This window comes from Trichechus manatus, unplaced genomic scaffold (assembly GCF_000243295.1).
Source record: "Trichechus manatus latirostris isolate Lorelei unplaced genomic scaffold, TriManLat1.0 scaffold00068, whole genome shotgun sequence".
NCBI lineage: Eukaryota > Metazoa > Chordata > Mammalia > Sirenia > Trichechidae > Trichechus > Trichechus manatus.
This window is the reverse complement of record NW_004444004.1, coordinates 8,981,875-9,001,329: the sequence shown is the minus strand read 5'-3', so window position 1 is coordinate 9,001,329 and position 19,455 is coordinate 8,981,875. Positions and strand designations below refer to the sequence as shown.

Here is a 19,455-nt window from a genome sequence, read left to right as displayed (position 1 = left end):
CTCAATAACATTACATAGAATTCCCATAAGAATCTACAATTCCCTTCTTAGTTATATACAGAAAATAACTGAAAGAGGTGTTAAAAGAAAAACTTGTACACAAATGTTCATAGAAACACTATTCACAACAGCCAAAAGTGGAAACAACCCAGATGTCCATCGAAAGAAGACTAGATAAGCAAACTGTGGTATATTCATATAATGGAATATTATTTGGCCATAAAAAGTATGAATTATTGATACATGGTACAACATGAATGGACCTGGAAAAAAGGCTAAATGAAAGAAACCAGTCACGTATGACCACATATTACATGACTCCAATGATAAACGAAATGTCCTCAGTAGGTAAATCTACAGAGATAGAAAGTAGATTAGTTGTTGTTTAGGGTGGGAAGAGGTGGAACAATATGGGGGACTGTAGTTAAAGGGTATGGGATTTCTCTTTGAGAGATGAAAATGTTTTAAAATTAACTGTGGTTATGGTTGCACATATCTGTGAATATACTAAAAACCACTGAATCATACTCTTTAAATGAGTAAATTTTATGGTGTGTTAATTATAGCTCAATAAAACTGTTAAAAAAGTAAGCAAGGAATAAAAGTACTGATACATGCTACAAAATGAGTGATTGAAAGCATGCTATTTGAAAGAAGTCTGAGAGAAAAGGCCTTATATCGTATGATTCCGTTTATAGGCAATGTCCAAAACAGGCAAATTCATAGAGTTAAAATGTAGATTAATTATTGCTAGGGACTGGTAAGGAGGGAGAATGGGGACTGACTCTATCTATCTGTCTGTCGGTCTACCTGTATGTCTGTCTATCTATCTGGTGTAATTAAAATGTACCAGAATCAGATAGTGGTGATTTTCTTTACAATGTTGTGAATATACTGAAAACTACTGAACTGTACACTTAAAAATGGTGAATTTTAATGTATGTGGATTATATCACAATAAGAAAAAAAGAAGTCAGGAATAAAAGAACAGAGGAGCAATACAGATATAAGATAAATAGAAAACAAATATTGAACCTGAAGACCTAAATTCAACAATATCAATAATTATATTAAATGTAAACAGACTAAGCCCTCTAATCAAAAGATAGAGATTGTCATTTTTCATAAAAAATTTTTAAAAATAGAGACCCAATTAGATACTGCCTGCATGACATATATTTTAATTCCAAAGGTGCATATAGGTAAAAAGTAGATAATTGAAAGATATATTCGTGAAAATGATATACATAAGAATGCTGTAGTAGGTAGATTACCTTCAGACAAATATAATTTAATGATATTAGTATTACTAAACACAAAGAGGTATATTTCATAATGATACATGGATTAATATAGCAAGATGATATAATAATTAAATATATACATGCATCTAATTACAGAACTCCAAAATAAATGAACTAAAAACTGACAGAACTGAAAGGAGAAATAGATAAATTAACATTTATTGTTGGAGTTTTTAATATTATGCTCTCAATAATTAATAGAACAAATAGAATAAAGATATAGTACACCTAACAGCACTATCAACAATCTCAACATAAATAACTTTCATACAATATTTCACACAATAACAGAATACAAATTCCGTTAAAGTGTTCATGGAATATTCACCAGGAGACACTGGAACAGTTCTGGGACATGAAACAAGTCTCAAAAAATGTCAAGGTTTAAAGGAATTGAAATCATATAGAGTATGTTCTCTTACCACAATGGAATCATGTTAGAAATCAATAACAGAAGATATCTGGAAAACTGCAACATAATTTCAAATGGAAATGGAACATTAACCAAGACAGACCATTTCTTAATAAACTTAAAAAGACTGAAAAAAGACAGAGTATGTTTACTGACCACAATGGATATAAATGAAAAATTGATAACAAAAGGAACTTGAAAAATTCCCATGTATTTGGGAATTAAATGTCATACTTTTAAGTGACCATGGGACAAAGAAGCAATCACAAAGGAAATTAGAACATATTTTGAACTGAATAAAATGAAAAGAGAATTTACCATAATTTGTGGTATATAGTTAAAGCTGCTAAAACAAATAAATAAAATGTGAGATCCTGAGTAAGTTATGGGAGCAAAAAATGAAACTAGTTGAAAGTTTTGTAAAATTTGAACTAAATTTCTACTTTAGTTAATAATACTGTATCAATGTTGATTTCTTGTTCCTGCTAATTGTACTATGGGCACATAAATGCTAAAATTCAAGGAAGTGGGATGAGGGATGTAAGGAGACTGTCTTTACTGTTATGCAACTTTTCCATAAATTTAAAATTTGCTTAAAATTTAAAAATAAAGTTGTCATTACCAAGTGGCTGTGAGGATGAAAAGAAATTGGAACTCTCACATACATTGCTGCTGGAACACAAAATTGTACAGCCACTTTGAAAAATGATTTGGTAGTTTCCTACAAAGATAAACTTTCATCTTCTTTTTAACCCAGCAATTGCACTACTAAGCGTTTACCTAAGAGAAATGAAAATGTTCAAGAATGTTCATAGCAATTTTATTCCTAATAATTCAAACTGAAAAGAATCCAAATGATCATACAAAGGTTAATCAATAAGCCAACTCTGGTATATTTATGTAATGATGACCACTGAGCAATAAACAATAACAATCTACTGATACATGCAACAAAATGGATCTCTCAAAATCATTATATTGACGAAAAAATGTTAGATGCATAAAAGTATTCCTGTATACTTGTCTTATTTGAAATAGGTAAAACTAAATGTTAGTAATAAAAATTTTAACAAGGGTTGCCTCATTGCAGGTGCATTGACTGGAAAGGGAATGAGGCAAAATTCTTGGATGATTATGGGAGATTTTGAGAGATCTATTGGTTCCAGGCATTCAAGGAAATCCTTGCCCAGTCATTAGCTGACCAAAAAGCTAACATGCATACCTTAAACAATTATTTCAGGAAAGTCACTGAACAAACAGCAACAATTATAAAGAGCAATAACAAAACCTGGGGAGGGGGAGAAATATGATTGCCAAATTGTCACCTTATCATATTTAAAATGTACAGTTTGGAACAAAAAATTTTGAGCTATGCTTGAGAATAGTTCAGTTAAGATAATCCTGTCTAAAGAACACAAAGAAAAAAGAATGAACAGAAATTAAAAGAATCTAAGAAACTGTGGGCCAGCATCCATTGTACCATATACGTATAATGAAAATTCCAAAAGAGGCATAACAGAATGGGGCCAAATGAATATTTGAAGAAATATGGTCTAAAAAATTCCCTAATTTGTAGAAAAATGTGAATCTATATATCCAAGAAGCTCAACAAACTCCAAGTAGAATAAACTCAAGTGATCCACCCTTAGAAGCATCATAAACAAACGGTCCAAAGCCAAAGAGAAAGAGAGAATCTCAAAAACAGCAAGAGAGAAGTGACTCATCATATAGAAGGGATCCTCAATAAGATTAACTAACTTCTCATCAGAAATTATGGAGGCCAGAAAATAGTGGGGTGACGTTCAAAGTCCTAAAATAAAAATACTGTCAATCATGAATACCATATCCAGCAAAGCTAACCTTCATAAATGAAGGAGAAATTAGATGTTCCTACAGAAATAAAAAGTGAGAGAATTTGTTGCTAGCAAATCTATCCTACAAGAAATAATCCAAGAAGCCTTTCGGGATGAGATGAAAGGACATTATACAGTAACCTAAATTCACATGAAGACATAAAGAATAGTAGTAACGGAGGCATATATAAAAAACAGTATAAAATTGTTTTTATTTGTAATTATTTATTCTATTTGATTTAATAGAGAACCAATGAGAATACAATGTATAAAAATGTAATTTGTATGAAAAAATAGCAAAAAGGAGGGGAGATGAAGTGATATAAGAACAATGTTTTTGAATGTTCTTGAAATAAAGTTGATGGTAATCCAAAGTAGATTGTTACAAATTCTGCTGTTGTCGGGTGGAGTGTTCTATAGATGTCTATTAGGTTTACTTGGTTTATAGTGTTGTTCATGTCACCTATTTCCTTGTTAATGCCCAGGAGTATCACTAAGAAAATAACTTAAAAAAAAAACCAAGGGAATTAAAATGACATATTAGAAAATATCAATTTAACACAAAAGTAAGCAATAATGGAGAAATAGGAGAGCAAAAAAGATATAAGGCATATAGAAAAAGAAGTAAATCCTAGTTCGTCAGTGATCTCATTAAATGTAAATGAATTAAACACGTCAATCAAAAGGTGGAAGTTGGCAGAATGGATAAAATAACATTATCTAAGTATATGCCATCTACAAGACAACCACTTTATTTTAAAAAAGACAAATAGGTTTGAAAGTAAAAATATGGAAAAGATATATCATGCAATCAACAATCAGTAAAGATCTGGAAAGGCTATACATATGTCAGACAAAATAGACTTTAAAACAAAAATTGCTTCTAGAGACAAAGAAGGACATTTTGTATTCATAAAAGGTCAATATATCAAGAAGGTATATTAAGTATAAACATATGCACCAAAAAAAAATAAAGTCCAAAATACATGAAGGAAGCATTGACATAATTGAAGGAAGAAATAAATAATTCAGTAATAATATTTGGAGATTTCAATATCCCACTTTCAATAATGGATTGAAAACTAACACAGAAGATTATCAAGGAAATAGATGACATGAACAACATTATAAACCAACTAGACCTAATAGACATCTATTGAACACTCCATCCAACAACAGAAGAATATACATTCTTCTCAAGTACACCTGGAACATTCCCTAGGATAGACCACATGCTAAGCTATAAAGCAAGTCTTAAAATTAAAAAAATTACAATGATGCAAAGTATGTTCTCCAACCGCAATGGAATGAAATTAAAAATCAATAGCACGAGGATATTTGGGAAATTCACAGATATGTGGAAATTAACAACATATTCCAAAACAAGCGATGGTCAAAGCAAAAAAATCACAAGAAAGATTAGAAAATACTTCGAGATAAATTAAAATGAAAACACAGCAAGAAAACATGGGCGGTTCAGCTAAAGCAATGATTAGAGAAAAAACTTATAGCTGTAAGGCCTATACTAAAAAAGATCTCAAGTCAAGAACCTAACCTCCTCCCTTAAACATTAGACAAAAAGAGCAAACTAAACTCAAAGAAAGCAGAAAGAAGGAAATTTTTTAACAATAGCAGAATAAATGAAATAGAGAATGGAAAAACAATAGAGAAAAATCAATGAAACCGAAAGTTGGTTTTCTAAAAAGATCAACAAAATTGATAAACTTTTAGCTAAACTTATCAAGAATAAAAAGAGAAGACACAAATTGCTGAAACCATGAATAAAAGAGGGTACATGAGTGAAATAAGGCGGATTATAAGGGGATATTATGAACAATGGCATTCCAATCAAGTAGAAAACCTACATGAAATGGACAAATTCCTAGAGAGACACAAGCAATTAAGACCAATTTGTTAAGAAATAGAAAATCTGAATAGACCTATAACAAGTGAAGAGATTCAATTTATAATAAGAGTAAAAAAGAAAAAAAAATCCCACAACATACAGCTCATGCTCAGATGGCTTCACTGATGAATTCTACCAAATGTTTAAAAAGGAATTAGCACCAATCCTTCACACATTCTTCCAATAAATATAAAAGAGGGAACATTTCCCAACTCATTCTATGAGGCCAGTATTACCCTGAAACCAAAATCAAAGACATCACAAGAAAAGGAAAACAAAGACACCACTAACCAATATCTTCTACTAATATAAAAACAAAAATCATCAATAAAGTAGCAGTAAACCAAATATAGCAGTGTATTAAAATGATTATATACCATGAACAAGTGGGATTTATTCCAGGAATGCAAGGTTGGTTCAACATATGAAAATTAACCAATGTAATACACCATATTAATAAAATAAAGGACAAAAACCCAACACTCTTTCATGATACAACACTGAAAATACTAGGAATAGAAGAGAACTTCCTCAGACTTATAAAGAACAGCTATAAAAACCCACAGCTAACATCAAACTCCATTATGAAAGACTGAAAGCTTTCTAAGATCAGAACAAGACAAGTTCATTTGGTCTTACCACTTCTATTAAACATTGTACTAGAGATTTTAACCAGGGCAATTAGACAAGAAAAAGAAATAAAAAGCATCTAGATTTTAATAGAAAAAGTGAAACTCTCTCATTTGCATATTACATGATCTTATACTAACAAACAATGAGTCCTGATGGCACGGTGGTTACAGCGTTCGGTTCCTAACCGAAAGGTAGGCAATTTGAACCATCAGCTGCTCCGCTGGGAGGAAGATGGATGTGGCAGTCTGCTTTCATAAAGATTTACAGCCTTGGAAACCCTTTCGGGCAGTTCTACTCTGTCCTATAGGGTCACTATGAGTCAGAATCAACTTGACAGGAACATGTTTTATACTAATAAACAAGTTCATCAAGGCTTCAGGATACAAGGTCAACATACAAGAATCAACTGTATTTATAAATACAGTCAGTGAACAATCTAAAAATGAAATTACAAAACAATTTCATTTACAATATCATCAAAAAAATAAAATACTTAGAAATAAATTTAACAAAAGAAATGCAAGACCTGTACAATGAAAACTACAAGACATTGAAAAAACGTAAAGAATACTTAAATACATGGAATTACATCCCATGTGCATCGATTGGAAGAATTAATATTGCTAAGATGGCAATACTCTCCACTGATTCAATAGCTTCAGTGCAATCCTTATAAAATCTCCAGATCCCTCATTTTTCAGAAACCGACAAGTTTCTTCTAAAATTCATAGGGAAATGAAAGATATCCAGACTAGACCAAATAATCTTAAGAAAGAAGAACAAAGTTGGAGCACTCACACTTTTTATTTCAAAACTTACTATGAAGTTACAGTAATTAAAACTGTGTGGTGCTCTTTTCAGCAGCACATATACTAAAATTGGAACGATACAGAGAAGATTAGCATGGACCCTGCACAAGGATGACACACAAATTCTTGAAGCGTTCCATATTTTTATGAAAAAGTCACTGGAGTCGATCAACTCTAGGCTCCAACTCGTTATGAAAAGTGGACAATACGTTTTGGGTACAAGCAGGCTCTGAAGATGATCAGGCAAGGCAAAGCGAAACTGGTCATTCTTGCCAACATCTGCCTGGCCTTGAGGAAATCTGAAATAGAGTACTATGTCATGTTGGCCAAAACTGGTGTCCATCACTACAGTGGCAGTAATATTGAATTGGGCACCGCGTGTGGAAAATACTACAGAGTATGCACACTGGCTATCATTGATCCAGGTGATTTTGATATCACTAGAAGCATGCCAGAACAGACTGGTGAAAAATAAATCATGTAATTTTTTTCTTTAATAAAACTGACTAAAACTAGTTTTAAAAACAAACAAACAAAAAAACAAAAAACTGTGTGGTCCTGGTGTAAGGATAGCCTTATAGATCAATGGAATAGAATTGGGAGTCGGGAAATAAAACTATTACGTTTTGTGTAAATTGATTTTTGACAAGGGTACCTATAAAACTCAGTGGGAAAAGATCAGTCTTTTTTTTTTTTTTAACAGTGGTGCTGGGACTATTGCATAATCACTTGCAAAAGCATGAAGTTGGACACCTATTTCACAGTATATACAAAAATTAACTTAAAATGTATCAAAGACCTAAATGTAAGAACTGAAACTATAAACTCCTAGAAGAAAACACAGGAGTGAATCTTCATGACTTTGGGCCATACAAAGTGTTCTTAGATACAACACCCAAACAGTAACATAAAGACAAACAATCCAATAGAAAAATGGGCAAAATATTTAGACACTTTACCATAAATTATAAAAAATATGGTCAGAATACTCATGAAAACATACTCAAAATCATTAGTCATTTGGGAAGTGCAAATCAAAACCACAATGTGATACCTCTACACACAAACTAGTATGGAAAAAATTACAAAGACCTACCATACCAAGTTTTGGTGAGAATGTGGAGGAACTACAACTCTCATATACTTCTGGTGGAACCATAAAATTGTACAAGAAATTTGGAAAATTTTCTCAGTTTCTTAAAAAGTTAAACATATACCTATCATACAACCCACCCATTTCACTCTTTCTTGTTAACCCAAGGGAAACAAAAGCAAATGTTAACATAAAGACTTGCACACAAATTTCCATAACACCCAAACACTAGGAAAAAAACAAATGTTTATGAAGAGCAGAATTTGAAAACTAATTGTGTAATAGCCATACGATGAAACACGATTCTACAATAGAAAGGAATTAACCTTTCAGGAAAGGTATGCATCAGGGTTTTATCCTTTCACCATACGTATTCAATCTGTATGCTAAGCAAATATACTGAGCAAATAATCCGAGAAACTGGACTATGTGAAGAAGAACGGGACATCATGATTGGAGGAAGACTCATTAACAACCTGCATTATGCAGATGACACAACCTTGCTTGCTGAAAGTGAAGAGGACTTGAAGCACTTACTGATGAAGATAAAAGACTATAGCCTTCAGTATGGATTACATCTGAATGTAAAGAAAACAAAAATCCTCACAGCTGGACCAAGAAGCAACATCATGATAAATGGAGAAAAGATTGAAGTTGTCAAGGATTTCATTTTACTTGGATCCACAACCAGCACCCACGGAAGTAGCAGTCAAGAGATCAAAAGAAGCACTGCAGTGGGTAAATCTTCTGCGAAAGACCTCTTTAAAGTATGGAAAAGTAAAGATGTCACCTTGAATACTAAGGTGCGCCTGACCCAAGCCATAGTATTTTCAATCACATCATATGTATGCGAAAGCTGGACAATGAATAAGGAAGCCCAAAGAAGAATTGATGCCTTTGAATTGTGGTGTTGGTGAAGAATATTGAATATACCATGGACTGCCAAACGAACGAACAAATCTGTCTTGGAAGAAGTAAAACCAGGATGCTCATTAGAAGCAAGGATGGCAAGACTACGTCTTACATCCATTGGACATATTATCAGGAGGGATCAGTCCCTGGAGAAGGACATCATGCTTGGTGAAGTACAGCATTAGCGAAAAAGAGGAAGACCCTCAACAAGATAGATTGACACAGTGGCTGCAACAGTGGGCTCAAGCATAACAATGATTGTGAGCGTGGCACAGGACAGGGCAGTGTTTTGTTCTGTGGTACATAGGGTCACTATGAGTCGGAACCGACTCAATGCCACTTAGCAACAACAACAACCTTTTGATACATACAAGACAATCGAATCTCAAAGTAATTACACTAAGTGAAAGGAGCCCTTCACAAGAGAACATATAGTATTTTAGAAAATGCAGGCTACTACATGGTGACAGAAAGTAGACCATTGATCGCCTTGGAACAGGTCAGTATGAGTGAGGAAGGGAAGGATTACAAATGGACATGAGCAATCAATGGTGATGAATATTTTCATTGTGGTGATGGTGTCACGGGTATATATATGTGTCAATAGTCAGCGAACTGAGCGCTTTAAATAAGTGCAGGTTATTTTAGCATTAAATATAACTCAATAAATTATTTTTCAAAAGAAAGAATAATGAAAAAATAACAGAAGAGACTAATGGAAAACAAATAGCAAGAAGATAGATGTAAACCTAACCATACCATTTAAATGGTCTAAACACCTCAATAAAAAGCTAACTATTTTCAGATTATATTTAAAAAAAACAATAACCATATGCTGTCTATAGATTATTTACTTTAAAATATAGGGACAAAATAAGAGTAAAAGGATAGAAAATAATGTGCCCTGGAGGCACTAAGTGAAAGGAAGCTGGTGTAGTTTATATCAAAGTAGCTTATATTAGATCTTATGGCAAGAAGTATTAGGTGAGATAAAGAGGGTTATTTCATAATGATAAAAGGGTCACTACTAGAGGAAGATATAATGATCTTATTTATTTAGCAAACCTAATAACATAAATAAGATCATTATGTTTTCAATCACCTCATATGCATGCAAAAGCTGGACAATGAATAAGGAAGATGGAAGAAGAGTTGATGCTTTTGAATTATGGTTTTGGCAAAAAATATTGAATATATTACGGACCGCCAAAAGAACGAACAGATCTATCTTGGAAGAAGTATGGCCAGAATGCTCCTTAGAAGCAAGAATGGCAAGACTTTGTCTCACATCTTTTGGACATGTTATTAGGACAGACACTGGTCCCTGGAGGAGGACATCACACTCGGTAAGATAGAGGATCAGAGAAAAAGAGGAAGACCTTCAACTAGATGGACTGACACAGTGGCTGCAACAATGGGCTCAAGCATAACAACGATTGTGAGGATGGCGCAGGACGAGGCAGTGTTCCGTTCTGTTGTTCATAGGGTTGCTATGAATTGGAGCTGACTTGACGGCACCTAACAACAACAATAACATAGCTTCGAAATTAATAAAGTAAATGTTAAGAGAACTAAAAGATGTAATACATATTGGTAGTTGGAGATTTTTAACTAATAGAAAATGCACAAAAAATTTGCACAAGATTTCTGTTACTATATCAATTGACATCAGAATACATATTCTTTTGAAATACACATGGAATTTATCACAATAAACCATATGCAGGGCCATAAAGCCAATGTCAACCAATGTCAAATGAAGGAATCATACAGTGTATATTCTCTGACCACTGTGGAATTAATTACAACTCAATAAGAAAGATATCTTGAAAATTTCCTCAAATCTAGAAATTAAAGCAAACTTCTAAATAGTGCAAGGATTAAAGAAGAAATCACCGGGGAATTACCAAATATTTTGAACTGAAATGAAAATACATGTTAAAATTTGTGGGATGCAACTAAAATAGTACCTAGAAAAAAATTGAGATTTAAATGCTTGTATTAGAAAATAAGAAAGCTCCAAAGTAACAGATGTAAGCTTCTTCCTAAGAAGTTAAAAAAAGAGCAAATTAGAACCATAGTAAGCAGAAGGAAGGACATAATAAAGATGAGAGTAGATATCAATGACATAGAAAACAGACAAACAATAGAGAAAATTGTTGACATGAAAAGGTGTTTCATGGAGAAGTTTAATACAAATGTAAAATTCCTAGTAAAATGAAACAAGAAAGAAAGAAAAAAGAGATTACCATTCTCAGGAATGTGAAAGAGGAAGTTATGACAGATTATATAGACATTAGAAGGGTGATAAGATATTATACAACACTTTTTAACAATAAATTTAACACTTTAGATGAAATGCACAATTTCTTGAAGACCACAATTTACCAAACCCAACATGAAAAAGAAAATTCTAGTATTTTTATTCATAGTGAAGCAATTGAATCTATAATTAAGAATCTTTCCATGCACACATACATACATACACACCTGCAGGCTCAGACGGCTACACTGTCAGTTGGCTACACTTGTTAATTCTTACAAGCATTTAAATAAGATGAAATACCATCTTACACAAACTTAGAGGATAGGACAAAGGGAAGAGTTTTAAACTTATTTTATGATGTTTGTATAACCTTAGTACCAAAACTGGACAAGTACCAAATAAAGGGGAATGGCAAAGTTGTATCTGTCATTAAAATAGATGCAAAAATCCTAACTAGAATATTATTAAAAAAAAATCCAATGATAAAAAAAAAAGACCCCATAACCAGGTGAGAATCCTTCCAGGAATGCAAGACTGATTATTATTCCAAAATTGGTATAATTTACCAAGCTAACAGAACAAAGGAAAAAAAAAATCCTAAAATCATCCCACTATATGCAGAAAAAAATCCACATTTGTTTGTGATAAAAAGTCTCAGCAAATATGGAGTAAAAGGGAACTTCCATAATCTGATGAAAGGTATTTCACAAAACCTACAACTAGCAAACAACATTCTTAATGTTGAAATATTGGACACTTTTTCACTGAGCTCAGGAAAAAGACAAAGACGTCCACTATCTCCACTTTCATTAACACTATTCTGGAAGTCCTTTAAGTGCAATAAAGCAAGAAAAAGAAACTAAAGAAAGTATTAAGATAGGAAAAGAAGAAATGAAGCTGTCAACATTCATGTCTGGCATGACTGAGTATCCAGAATATTCAAATGAATCTATTTAAAAACAGAAATACTAAGTGAATTTAGCCAGATAGCTGGGTACAAAGTTAATACACAAAAATCCTATGTATTTCTATATACTAGCAACAAACACAGAAAATGAATTTAAAAATACTAATATTATTTAGAATAGCATCCTAGGAAATCAAATTGTTGCTGTCATTGTTAGGTGCTGTCGATTATGACTCATAATGACCCCATGTGACAGAGTAGAACTGCCCCATAGGGTTTTCTAGGCTGTAATCTTTATGGAAGCAGATCACCAGGTCTTTCCCCCGCAGAGTCATTGGGTGGGTTTGAACTGCTAACCTTTCAGTTAGCTGTCAAGTACTTAACTGTTATGACACCAGGGCTCCTTGGTATTGGTACCTAGGGATAAATCTAACAAAAATATTCAAGACTTCTAAAGTGAAAACTAAAAAGTCTAAAAAGTGTAACAGAACAATTAAAGAAGACCTAAATAAATGGAGGAAAATTTACATGTACATGTACATATGTACATGTATTGAAAGCCTTAATAGTGTTAAGATTTCATTTCTTGCTTAACTAATTTATAGATTCAATACAATACTGATTTTTAAAAGTCAGCAATTATTTTTTCTGGAGATTGACAAGCTAATTTAAACTTTATATAAAAGCAAAAAGGACATTTATATGAACATAGTCTGGGCAATTTTAAAGAACACAGTTGGAAAATTTAGTCTACTAGATCTCAAGTCTTAGTATAAAGCTATTGTAATTAGAATTTTGTAGTACTAGTGCAGGGAGAGAATATCAGACCAATAGAATAGAGCAGATAGCCCAGTAGAAACAACTTAAGTAAGGTCACCTGACTTATAACAAAGACACCATTCTAATGAAGTGGGAAAAGATAGTCTTCATTTATTGAAATGGTGCTGGGTCAATTTGATATATATATGGTTAAAAGTAAATTCCAACCCCTAGCTCACATAGGATGTAAAAGTTGAGATGACTCCTAGATCTAAATGTGAAAGTAAAGATCATCAAGCTATAAGGAAAAACAAAAACAAAACAAAAGCGGAGGGAGTTATCTTCTTGAACTTTGGATAGGCAAAATTTTCTTAAACTGGACACAAAAACCACTTACCTTTAAAAAAACCTCTGACAAGTTGAATTTAATTAAGAGAGTGAGAAGCCCACAACAAACTGGGAGAAAACATTTGCAATATGTATACCTGACAAAAGACTCGTATCTAGAATACATAAAGAGCTCACAGAAATCAATTAAAACAGTCAAACTGAAAATAAGCAAATGGCTAAAAAAAGACACATCACAAGAAAGGACAGCCAGATGCTTAAAAAACATAAGAAAAGGTTCTCAATATTATGAATCATCAGAGAATTAAAAATAAAAACTAAAAAGAGATATCACAAATCAAGAAAAAAAAATCCCCTTTCCAATAACATCTAAATGAATAAAATACCTAGAAATAAACCTAACTAGGGATGTAAAGGATTTATATGCTGAGAACTATAAAACACTGCTGAAAAAGACTAAAGCAGGCCTAAATACAAGGGAAGACATTCTGTGCTCATGCATTGGAATACTTAATATTGTGAAAATGTCAATACTACCCAAAGTGATCTATAGATTCAATGCAATCCTGATCAAAATTCCAGCAACATTTTTTACAGAAATGGACAAAGTAGTCCTCAACTTTATATGGAAAGGTAAGAGACCTCAGATAGCCAAAGCAATTTTGAAGAATAACAAAGTAGGAGGACTTATACTTCCCAATTTCAAAACATTCTCTACAGCTACAGTAATCAAAACAGCCTAGTACTCCTTTGGGGATAGACACATAGACCAAAGGAATAGAATTGAGAGTTCAGAAGTAAATCATTATATCTATGGTCAACTGATTTTTGACAAGGGTGCTAAGTCCATTCAGTGGGGGAGGGAAGGATCTCCTCAACAAATGGTGCTGGGAAAATTGGATTTCCACATGCAGAAAAATTAAACAGAATCCATACCTTACACCATACACAAAAACTAACTCAAAATCGATCAAGAACCTAAATGTTAAATTTAAAACAATAAAATTCTTGGGAGAAAATATAGGAGTGAAGCTGTGGGACTGAGTTTTTTGTTCGTTTTTAATGGTACATTATCAAATGTATTACCAAATGTACAAGCAGCAGAAGACATAATTAATTGGGACCTCATGAAAATTAAATACTTATGTTCGTCAAATAAATGACTTAATAAAAGAGTAAAAAGACAACCTACAGATCAGAGAAAAATCTTCAGGAATCATATATCCGATAAGAGTCTAATATCCAAAATTTATACAACTTAACAACAAAAAGAAAAATAGCCCAATCAAAAAAAGGGGAAAGACTTGAACAGACATCCCACCAAAGAGGATATTCAAGTGGCCAACAAGCACATGAAAACATCTTCAACATCATTAGCCATTAACCAAACTCGTTGTGGTCCAGTCCATTACGACTCACAGTAACCCGATAGGACAGAGTAGAACTGCTCCATAGGGTTTCCAAGGAGCTGTTGGTGGATTCAAACTGCCGCCCTTTTGTTTAACAGCCTAGATTTAACCACTGCGCCACCAGGGCTCCATTAGAGAGATGCAAATCAAAACCACAATGAGATACCAACTCACTCCTTCTGGAATGGCAATGGTCAAAAAAACAGAAAATAACAAATGTTGATGAGGATGTGGGGAGATTGGAACACTTATCCATTGCTAGTGGGAATATAAAAATGGTAAAACTGTTATGGGAAACAGTATGATGATTCCTCAAAAAATTAAAAATAGAGCTACTACATGACCCATCAATTCTACTCCTAGATATATAACCTAGGGACCTAAAAGTAGCATTGGGAACAGACATGTGTACACCTATGTTCATTTCAGCACTATTCACAATAGCAAAATTGTGGAAACAACCTAAGTGCTCACCAAGGGATGAATGGATAAACAAAATGTGGGACATACATCCAGTGGAATACTACTCAGCTATAAAGAGAAATGAAGTCCTAATACATGCTACAACATGGATAAACCTCAAAGATATTATACAGAGTGAACTAAGTCAATAATAAAAGGACAAATACTGTATGGTCTCAATTATATGAAATGGCAAGGATAGGTAAAAGCATAGAGACCAACGTTTATTAGCAGTAACAAGGGGTGGTGGGGAGGGGTAACTATTCTTTAGGAAGTGGTGAGTTTTTGTCTATGATGATGGGGAAATTGACACCAAATAAGGGTAAGGGTTACTGTTATGGATTGATTTGTGTCCCCCTCAAAATGTGTGTCTACTTGACTAGGCCATGATCCCAATATTGTGTGGTTGTTCTTCTCCATTTTGTGGATGTGATGTAATTACCTATGTGTCGTAAATCCTAACCTCTATGACACTAATGAGGCAGGATTAGAGGCAGTTATGTTAATGAGGCAGGACACAATCTACAGGATTAGGCTGTATCTTGAGTCAATCTCTTCTGAGATATAAAAGAGAGATGTGAGCAGAGAGGAGAGGGACGTCATTGCCATCAAGCAAGAAGAGCCCGGAGTGGAGCATGTCCTTTGCACCCGGGGTCCCTACACTGAGAAGCTCCTAGGCCAAGGGAAGACTGATGACAAGGACCATCCTCCAGAACCAACAGAGAGAGAAAGCCTTCCCTTGGAGCTGGAGCCCTGAATTCAGACCTCTAGCCTCCTAAAAGGTGATGATAAATTTCTGTTTGTTAAAGTCACTCACTTGTAGTATTTCTGTTATAGCAACACTAGTTAACGAAGACAGTTACACAACTTGACTAACGTAATGGATAGCACTAAACTGTACACCAGAAAAAGGCTAAATTGGTTAATGTTATGTTATATACAATTGTACAAGAACAACAACAAAACAAAAAAGGGGAGAATGGGGAAGTACCTGCTGATACTACTTAGGAGCTACTGATACTATTTAGGTGCAACCAAACACCTCATGGGATTAGTTTTCTTGGTTCAGAGGTTTAGGGTCATGGTTACATGGGACAGTTCACTCAATTAGCCTAATATTTTTTTAGAGTTTCTGTTGTACCTCCTAGATCATTGAGCAGTGCCTGGCATCTTAAAATCTTGTGAGCAGCTATCCAAGGAACAACAATTGATCTTTATTTGCCTGGAGCAGCAGGGGAAGAAGGAGACCCAGGAAATGGAGGCAGAACTGAATCTCAGGTCTAATTGCCTCCATGAACTATTACCTCCTTTGCCATGAGACCAGAAGAACTGGATGGTCCCTGACTACCATTACTGAACATTTGGACCAAAGTTTCAACAGATGGCTCCTGATCAAAAGGAGGGAATATGTGGAGTAGAATTTAAAATTTATATGGAATCCAGACTTCCTGGATCCATTGAGACAGGAGGGACTGCCGAATCTACTGCCCTGAGAAAATTTTTAACAGGAGGAACTGCTAAATCTATTGCCCAGAAAAAATCTTGAAACCTCCAACCAAAACTATCCCCCTGAAGACTTCTTTAAAAGAAACAACAGCTTAGCTGAATTAGTAAAGAATAATTTCCTTAAGCATTGCACTCGTAAAGAAATATACATATGAGATTAATTTGAGAATAGTAACTCTAAAGAATAGACAAGGAATTTAGGGGTAATGAGTCTAAGTTAATTGCTGAAATAATTTGGAAAAAGATAGTGAGAATGATGACACAATGTGAAGAATAGAACCAATTTCTACATGTACTGAATTGTATATATAGAAATTGTTGAATGGGAATATGTTTGGCTGTGTATATTTTCACCAAAAAAAAAAAAATTAGATGTCATTAAACACTTATCTGAACAGATTTAATTATTAACACCAGAGGTCAGCAAACTATGGCCCATGGGCCAAATCTAGCCCACAGCTTATTTTTGTGGGGCACATGAATTGTAAATTATTTTATGTTTTAAAAGGGTTATTAAAATATACACAACAGAGATAGTATATGGTCCAGAAAGCCTAAAATATATACTATCTGACCTTTATAGAAACAGTTTGCTGGCCCCTGATTAAGATTGACAATACTAATTTTTGTCAAAAATCTAAAATCTCAGCAACATGGCACTATAGACAGAAGCACCAAGCCTTCCCTCCAAAGCAAAGATACAAAAAACTAAGTCAAACAGAGACAAACATGAGTCCTGAAACCCTAAGCCTCAAAGGAAGTGATAAAGAACTCAGCCAAGCACTGAATGACAGAGAACAGAAAGCAAGGAGAGATGCATGCAGAGGTCCCCTATCAGCTAACGCAGCACAGATCTGCAATCTTGGATTCCTACTGGAGATCAATGAACAAGGGGTAGAGGAAAGCAGCTTCACAGAGCTTCCAGAAGGAGACAGAACAACCGCTGGACCTGCCCTGCTATACCACACCTGAGCAACTGACCCTGCCCATTGGAGAATGAGGAGAAAAAGTATTGTGCTCACAGACGAGCAAACAACAAAGAATGCACAGCCCACCTGCTCAGACATAACCAAATAAAACAAAAAAGCAGGATGAAGCAAACAAATCTACAATCAATATACAAGGAAAATAACTACTGAATGTATTGAAGACAGCAGACAATATCAAAATATATACAAAAACAGGACAGGATGGTTCTAGTAGGTGTCCAAAATAAAACACCAGATGACATTCCAGTAGAAGAAAAGGCACTAGAACTACTTAATAGGGAATTCAAATCTCTAATATTCAGAGCTATCCAAGAGTTGAAGCAAAAACCACACAAAATGAGGAAAATATCGATAAATTCATGGAAAATACAGACAAAAAGGAAGAATTCAGGAAAATAATGCAGGAACAAAATGTCAAAATAAATTCACAACTAGAAATCATACAAAAACAGCAATTAGAAATCCAAAAGATAAACAACAAGATTTCAGAAATGTACAGTGTCATAGATGGGCTGAAAAGCAGGTTTGAAACGATGGAAGACAAGATCAGCCAAACTGAAGACAAACACTTGGATACAACTCTGAGGAAAAATCAGAAAATAGAACAAAGAAAAATGAAGAGACCCTGAGAGTTATGTGGGATACAATCAAAAGCAAAAATTTGCTAGTGGTCGGAGTTCCAGAACAGGGGGAGAAAATAGAAAACACAGAGAGGATCATTGAAGAACTGCTGACAAAAAACTTCCCAAATATCATGAAAGATGAAAAGCTGACCATCCAAGAAGCTCAAAAAACCCCATATAGGATAGACCCCAAAAAGAAAATCACCAAGGCATATCATAATCACACTCACTAAAACCAAAGACAAACAAAAAATCCTGAGAGCAGCTCGAGAAAAACAGAAAATCACATACAGAGGAAAAACAATAAGACTAAGCTTGGATTATTCGGCAGAAACCATGAAGGCAAGAAGGCAATGGGATGACATATAAAAAACATTGAAAGAAAAAAATCTCCAGCCAAGAATAATTTATCCTGCAAAACTCTCATTCAAATATAATGATGAAATTAACACATTTCCAGGTAAACAGAAATTAAGGGACTTTGTAAAAAACAAACGAAACTTAGAAGAATTATCAAAGGGAGTCCTTCAATCTAAGAACAAACAACATTAGACCACAGCCTAAATCAAGGATGCAGGATCATACCAGCCAGATACCAACCTAGGAAATGAACTCTCAAGGACTATCCAAAAACAAAAGAATTACAACAGGGAACCAGAGAGGTTAATCTGTAAGTGACAAAAACATCGGAACAATAAAAGAGGGATTAAACGGTGTAGGTATAGAACCTTCTAATGGAGAGGAAGGCAAGGAGATACCAAGTAATAATAGATTGGTTCAAACCTAGGAAGATAAGGGCAAATTTCAAGGTAACCACGAAGAAAGTCAACAAACCTACTCATCAAAATAAAGAAGAAAAACATAAAGTCTCAGTAAAAACAAAACCTACAAAAAAAAAAAGAAATTAAAAAAAAACACAAATAAAAGGAATTCAGCACAGGAGAGTAGGAGGAACAAAGAAAACGTCAGCACCACAAAAAAAGCACTACAAAATGACAGCAATAAATTCACACCTATCAATAATGACACTGAATGTAAATGGCCTAAGTGCACCCATAAAGAGATGGAGAGTGACAGAATGGATAAAAAAACATGATCCATCAATATGCTGTCTACAAGAGACACACCTTAGAAATAAAGATGTGAATTTATTAAAAATCAAAGAATGGAAAAAAATATATCAAACAAACAGCTACCAAAAAAGAGCAGGAGTGGCAATACAAATCTCATATAAAATAGACTTTAAAACAAAATCCACCATAAA

General features: G+C 33.9%; 1 protein-coding gene, 1 non-coding gene and 1 pseudogene across 3 annotated transcripts in view; 2 read left to right on the top strand and 1 right to left on the bottom strand.

Moving 5' to 3' along the window:
- Positions 1–19,455, bottom strand: part of HTR2C (5-hydroxytryptamine receptor 2C) — a 309,552-nt gene that overhangs the window by 23,784 nt on the left and 266,313 nt on the right. The gene's annotated exons all lie outside the window — the stretch shown is intronic.
- On the top strand, positions 6,957–7,063 carry LOC111821176 (U6 spliceosomal RNA). Its single transcript, XR_002824637.1, has one exon. It is a non-coding gene; the product is annotated as a U6 spliceosomal RNA (small nuclear RNA).
- Positions 7,064–7,392, top strand: LOC105756452 (60S ribosomal protein L30-like; annotated as a pseudogene).